This window comes from Polypterus senegalus, chromosome 10 (genome assembly GCF_016835505.1).
Source record: "Polypterus senegalus isolate Bchr_013 chromosome 10, ASM1683550v1, whole genome shotgun sequence".
In the NCBI taxonomy this organism is placed as follows: Eukaryota; Metazoa; Chordata; class Cladistia; order Polypteriformes; family Polypteridae; genus Polypterus; species Polypterus senegalus.
The window spans coordinates 21802598-21810556 of NC_053163.1; positions in this window are offsets into that span (position 1 = coordinate 21802598).

A 7959-nucleotide genomic window follows, 5' to 3' on the forward strand; every position below is an offset into this window, starting at 1 on the left:
CGTGTCATGCTGAAGTAGGTGAAGGGGCGTCACGGTGGTGCAGTGGGCCTCGCAGTTAGGAGACCCGGGTTCGCTTCTCAGGTCCTCCCTGCGTGGAGTTTGCATGTTCTCCCCGTGTCTGCGTGGGTTTCCTCCCACAGTCCAAAGACATTCAGGTTAGGTTAATCCTAAATTGTCCCTGGTGTGTGTGTGCCCTGCGGTTTCCTGCCTTGCGCCCTGTGTTGGCTGGGATTGGCTCCAGTAGACCCCCGTGACCCTGTAGTTAGGATATAGCGGGATGGATGAAGTACATGATAGAAGATGGGTAACATGCGGCCATAAAGGACTGCACACGGTCAGCAACAAAACCTGCGTAGGCTGTGGGTGGTTGGTATTAACAGACCCATTACACCACCACCAACTCCAGCCTGGAATGGTGGTACAAAGCAGGTTCTGAGCTGTTGGAGCTAAAAATCCGACCCTCTACTGTCTGTATGCCTTCGCAGAAATTGAGATTTAGCAGACCAGATAACACTTTTCCGTTCTTCAACTGGCCAGTTTTTGGTGAGCTTATGCCCACTTGCAGCTTCAGTTTCCTGTTCTTGGCTGACCGGAGGAGAACTCGGTGTGCCCATCTGCTTCAAGGTTAGCCATGCTGTGTAATCTGAAATGCTTTTCTGCTCCCCGCAGTTGTACAGAGTGGTAATCGGAGTTACGGGAGTCTGGCCATTCTCCTCTGACCTCTCTCGTCAGTAAGGGATTTCTGTCCACCCAACTGCTAATTTGTTCGGTGAGTGTGCGTGTCGGCTGCAGTGTTTAAAGCCGTAACTTAAAAAAAATAAATAATTGGACACAAAGATGCTGACATGGTGCATCAAGCAGTCCAGGATCCAGATTTTGGTTTTTTTTTTGAAGCCCCAGGCATATCATGGTATCCAGTTTCAAGAAAGTGATGGTGCAGACCTTTTCGAAATGTAATTGGGACACGACTGGAATCAGATTTCAGCAAGTTGAACATTAGAAGCTGCTCTGCGTGGGAGGGATAAGCGAACTTGGGTTGAAAACTCACAGGTCTGCTAGGATCTGCTTCCAGGAAGGTAACACTGCAGACTGATCTATAAAACAGAATCGGGACGCGAGTATCTCCAGGGGTCAAGTTACACATTTATGGATATACAGGTGCATCGCAATAAATTAGGTTATCCTCGAACAGTGGATTCAATTCAAAAAGTGAAACTCCTATAGTCTATAGATTCATTACACACAGTGATGTATTTCAAGCATTTTTCTATCCTTTGCATTTTGCTGATTATGGCCTACAGGTAATGAAAACTCAAAATTCAGTATCTCAGAAAGTTAGAATATTACATAAAACCAATAAAAAAAATGACTAAATACAGAAAATGTTGGCCTACTGAAACGTACGTCCATGTACACACTCAATAGTTGGTCAATTACAGTGTCAATGTGGCGTAGCATGGAGGTGACCAGCCTGTGGCTCTGCTGAGGTGTTCTGGAAGCCCAGGATGCTTTGATCGCGGCCTTCAGCTCGTCTACATTGTTGGCTCTGGTGTCTCTCATCTTCCTCTTGATAGATTCTCTATGGGGTTTAGGTCAGGTGAGTTTGCTGTGTCGAGCACAGTGATACCACGGTCACTAAACCAGGTATTGGTACTTTTGGCAGTGTGGGCAGGTGCCAAGTCCTGCTGGAAAATTAAATCAGCATCTCCATAAAGCTTGTCAGCAGAGGGAAGCATGAAGTGCTCTAATATTCCTGGTAGATGTCTAGCTGTGCTGACTTTGGACATGATAAACCACAATGGACCAACACCAGCAGATCACATCGCTCCCCAAATCATCACTGACTGTGGAAACTTCACACTGGACCTCAATCAACTTGGATTCTGTGCCTCTCCACTCTTCCTCCAGAGATCGGGACCTTGATTTCCAAATGAAATGCAAAATTTACTTTCATCAGAAAAGAGGACTTTGGACCACCGAGCTGTTAACAGTCCAGTCTGTTTTCTCCTTAGCCCAGGTAAGGAGCTTCTGATGTTGTCTCAGGTTCAGGAGCGGCTTGACACAAGGAATGCCTTGACAGTTGTAGCCCACATCCCAGATACACGTCTGTGTGTGGTGGCTCTTGAAACACGGATTCCAGCCGCTGTTCACTCCTTGGGAATCTCCCCCAGATTCTTGAATGGGCTGTGCTTCACAATCCTCTCAAGGCTGCCGTTATCCCTGTTGCTTGTGCACCTTTTTCTGCCATCACATTTTTTCCTTCCACTCAACTTTCCATTAATATGTTTAGATACAGCACTCTGTGAACAGCCAGCTTCTTTAGCAATGACCTTTTCTGGTTTACCCTCCTTGTGGACAGAGGGTCTCAATGACTGTCTTCTGAACAACTGTAAGTCTGCAGTCTTCCCCATGATGGTGTGGCCTACTGAACCAGACAGAGACTATTTAAAGGCTCAGGACACCTTTGCAGGTGTTTTGGGTTAATTAGCTCAGTGGAGTGCGACACCAGGGGCCACATGTATAAACGGTGCGTACGCACAGAAATGTTGCGTAAGAACTTTTCCACGTTCAAATTGCGATGTATAAAACCTACACTTGGCGTAAAGCCACGCACTTTTCCACGGCACCTCATGCCTTGTCGTACGCAAGTTCTCTGCTCGGTTTTGCAAACTGGCGGCACCCAGCGTCAAAGCAATGGTACTGTTCTTGTGTGATTACTCATTTTCATGACGCGGCTTTATAAATACACTGAAACTAACCGCATATTGTTTATTAGTGTAATGCATCTGATTGTAATTAACTCAATTAATAATGGTCCAGGGAACAGCCATAGTATTCCAAATACCATAACTGCTTTAGCGTTGTTACTCTCACTGCACTTCTTCGTCTTCTTCTTCTTTCAGCTCCTCCCGTTAGGAGTTGCCACAGTGGATCATCTTTTTCCATATTACTCTCACTGCACGACTCAGAGTATTTATATCACTGTATCAGAGTGTGAATCACAGCAGCAGCTGATCGGAAAGAGAATTATCAGTATACAGCTTCAAGCACACGCTGTCTCAGCCACGGCAAAACGTTTCGAAGGCTTTCCTGTACGGACCTCGCAGTTCAGAAACAGTTTAATCCCAAGAACTTTAAATGCACTCAATCAAGTGCTCCTTGTAGAACTGTTTGTACTTAAGTACAATCACCTCACTGTAAACTTGCACTACAGTTATAATATCGCACAACCTGCGCCTATAAAGCACGTATTTACATATGATGCGATATCATTTTAAGATGAAATGCAGCAAAATATGTTTATTATACAGATAAAACTTTAACTTCATTTAAATAATCTATATTCTTCACTGGGAGTGTCGTGAAGGATAGAATAATTAAACATGTACTACGAAGATATTTCAATGTTCCTTAAACGTTTTGAAGAATTGGCTCTAAGCTTACAGATGGCTTAACGTCTATTACACAGCTGATTGTGTGGCGATCGGTTACTTGGGGAAAGAAAAGCAAGGACTGCAGTGGCGGCGCCAATATATATTGAATATAAAACAGAAAGAAAATAACAACACAGCTAAAAACGCAGCGACAAATTTCGACAAAAGTTAAATGCTTGTGTCATGAGCACGAGGCAGCTATGCAGTGTCTGCAACGGACGTGACCATCCACCGTGTATAAGATACTTCACTGACATTGGCGGGCAAAGGAGCCACCGATTCTTTCTCTGCCCAGGGTCGCCACAAGCCTAGAGCCGCCCCCGAGTACTGCTGCAATAAATTATTTCATCGAAGTGAACCCCATGTTTAATAACGTGCTTTAACTCCTATCATCATGAAAATGACATCACGTATACATCTCAGTATTTTAGTTATTCAGAGAGCTGTAATATCACGAATGTCATGGATTCTGTGTCCAGTTAGAGGAAGAGAGACAGTTTATGAAGCAAGTAGTGATTCACACACACAGAGCACATAGAAGATCACATACAAAACAAAGCATTTAACGTGCTACTTTAGTTACGATGTGATTTGAGAAACTGGTTAATTAAACGATTTTAAGATGAAGTTCATGATTTTCTACTTTAATGACAAAATAAACTACGTGATTAAAGTGGAAATGTCGAGATTGAAGTTGACATTTCGTGCTTTTTCCCCACTGTGTGCCTTTTTTCTCTGTACCTAATAAGCTTTCATATGAACTCAGACAGTGGGCTACAACTCGGCTTTTCACGGCGACTTTGATATGTGACTTCTTTTTTATTTCTGACACTGTGCGATTTTGTGAACATGAGCTTTCAAGTTTCTCCAACATGCTATGTCACTCGATCAACTTCCTTTTGTTGATTATACTACGGTTTATTTGAACAAATAGTATGTTTTTCTTTGCCTCCACTTGGTATTCACTGAAATTCTTATATTTTCCCCGTGCTTTTCCCATTGTCTTTTCACAGAAGGCTGAGCTTAAGGGCGATTTATATTGATTTGCATATTCAAAGAGGCGTAATTCTGGGAGGAGTTGGGGCGTTACATAATCGGCGTGCGGCGTTAGTTTTCACACTGATTGGGATTTATGTAGCGGAAGAACGTGGAAGTTGGAGTACGCACAGATTCCTGCATCTGGATTTTTTTGTGCGTTAGGACATTTCGGCTTTTATGTTTACGCCATGTTATAGTGCGAGTTCTACGCACGGCGTTATACATGAGGCCCCAGGAGTCTACAACAGGGGTCTCCAATTCGAGTCCTAAGAGCTACTGTGGCTGCAGGTTTTCATTCTAACTCTTTTCGTAATTAGTGACCAGTTGTTGCTGCTAATTAACTATTCCCCTTTATTTCAAATGACGTTTCTAGAGACTCTGACCGCTGAACTGATTCTTTTTTCCTTAATCAGCACCTAAACATAAATTTGATGTGAAGTGAGCCAACAGATGACCAAATAAGTTGGGGCCTCAAACTCCAACCAACTTCACTTTAATAAGTTTCTTACTTTGAAGCCAATGCGTGTTGCTAATTAAACCCGTTATTTAATTTCATGGTGCTCATTCTGCCGTGGCAGACATTTCCAAAACTGTTGATATTCCTTTTTAAGAGCGCTGGCTGTCAAAATGTTTTGTGTACCTGAGCAGATCAACATTAATTACTGAGGCCTTCACCTTTCTTTATTTTCAGTTATTGCGTGATGGACGCAGGTTGTTGTTTACGTGTTGGTTCATTTTGTGTCTTAATACTGTTTGGTTGCTAATTAAGGAAAAAAGAAGTAATTAAGGGGTCTGACTCTTACGTTGTGCATCAATTAAAATAAAGGCAAAGAGTTAATTAGCAGCACAATCTGGCCACTAATTAAGAAAAGGGTTAGAATGAAAACCTGCAGCCACATTAGCTCTCCTGGGGCCTCATGTATAACGCCGTGCGTAGAATTGACACTGTAACATGGCGTAAACACAAAAGAGCGAAGAAACTTGAAAGCTCACGTTCACAAAATCGCACATTGTCAGAAATAAAAAAGAAGTCACATATCAAAGTCACCGTGAAAAGGCGAGTTGTAGCCCACTGTCTGAGTGTCATATGAAAGTTTATTAGGTACAGAGAAAAAAGGCACACAGTGGGAAAAGCACGAAATGTCAACTTCAATCTCGACATTTCCACTTTAATCACGTAGTTTATTTTGTCATTAAAGTAGAACATCATAAACTTCATCTTAAAATCGTTTAATTAACCAGTTTCTCAAATCACATCGTAATTAAAGTAGCACGTTAAATGCTTTGTTTTGTATGTGATCTTCTATGTGCTCTATGTGTGTGAATCACTACTTGCTTCTTAAACCGGCTTTCTTCCTCCAACTGGACACAGAATCCATTACATTTGTGATATTACAGCTCTCTGAATAACTAAAATACTGAGATGTATACGTGATATCATTTTCATGATGATAGGAGTTAAAGCACGTTCTTAAACATGGGTTTCATGGCGCAGTGATTGTGTGCGACCTTTGATGAAATAATTTATTGCAGCAGAACTCGGGGGCGGCTCTAGGCTTGTGGTGGCACTGGGCAGAGAAAGAATCGGTGGTCCCTTCGCCTACCCATGTCAATATGGTATCTTATGCACGGTGGATGGCCACATGCGTTGCGGACACTGCATAGCCGCCTCGTGCTCATGACACAAGCATTTAACTTTTGTCAAATTTGCCGCTGCTTTTAGCTGTGTGTTATTTTCTCTTTCTGTTTTATATTCAATATATATTGGCGTAGCCATCACTGCAGTCCTTGCTTTTCTTTCCCCAAATAACCAATCGCCACACAATCAGCTCTGTAATAGAAGTTAAGTCATCTGTAAGCTTAGAGCGCCGATTCTTCAAAACGTTTAAGGAACATTGAAATATCTTCGCAGTACATGTTTAATTATTCTATCCTTCACGCCAGTCCCAGTGAAGAATATAGATTATTTAAATGAAGTTAAAGTTTTATCTGTATAATATAATAAACATATTTTGCTGCATTTCACCTTAAAAATGATATCGTCATCATATGTAAATACGCTTTATAAAGTGGCTCAGGTTGTGCGATATTATAACTGTAGTGCAAGTTTACAGTGAGGTGATTGTACTTATAAGTACAAACAGTTCTACAAGAAGCAATTGATTGAATGCATTTAAAGTTCTTGGGATGAAACTGTTTCTGAACCGCGAGGTCCGTGCAGGAAAGGCTTTAAAACGTTTTGCAGTGGCTGAGACAGCGTGTCCTTGAAGCTGTATACCGATAATTCTCTTCCGATCAGCTGCTGCTGTGATTCACACTCAGATACAGTGATATAAATACTCCGAGTGGTGCAGTGAGAGTAATATGGAAAAAGATGATCTGCTGTGGCAACTCCTAACGGGAGGAGCTGAAAGAAGAAGAAGGTGCAGTGAGAGTAACAACGCTAAAGCAGTTATGGTATTTGGAATACTATGGCTGTTCCCTGGACCATTATATTGTTACAAGTTAATTACAATCAGATGCATTACACTAATAAACAATATGTGGTTAGTTTCTGTGTATTTATAAAGCCGCGTCATGAAAATAATGAGTAACCACACAGGAACAGTAGCACTGCTTTGACGCTGGGTGCCGCCAGTCTGCAAAACCGAGCGGAGAACTTGCGTACGACAAGGTATAAGGTACCGTGGAAAAGTTTAGGTTTTATACATCGCGATTTGAACGTGGAAAAGTTCTTATGCAACATTTCTGTGCGTACGCACCGTTTATACATGAGTATGGAGGAATATTTCGGAAAAAATGAAATAAATAAATAAATGCGTAAATAAATATAAGTACTGTGAAATGTGAGCATAAATAAATAAATGTGTCACGAAATATGTTTTTCGTTGCTTATTTATTTCATTTTGTCCGTAACATTCCTGCAAACCGTCATGAAATACGACTTGAAATAAAACTGTCACTTTCACTCGTCAAAGTTGAGAGGGTGGGCTCTAACACGCCATCTAGTTACTGATTGGTGAATCGATAGCACAAGAGTTAATTAGAAAAATGCTTACTACTGCCGATGAAATGGATTCTGCCGAAGATATTACGTATTTCAGAGAGAGAACTGAAGATTTATCGGAAGAAATTACAATGTTGGCGGCCCTTTTAGACTCCGATATAGATGAAACTGTTTTTGAAATTATCGAAGAACAGGTGGAACGGACTCTACTACACTCCAGTTCAGGTGATGCAGTACCCTGCTCTGGACGTCCATCCTTTGACATTCCAGCTGAGTCAATAGAACACCTTCTGTTATGCGGTTTAAAAGTACAACTGATTGCAGATCTGTATGGTGTATCGGAGAAGACGATCACAAGGCGAATGAGTCAGTTTGATATACGGTAAGCTGCAACGGCTGTATTAGTTTAGCTACTTTGACATGGAATGCCCAAAGCAGCTCCAACTAATATTTTGAACTGAACAACTTTACCACTGATCA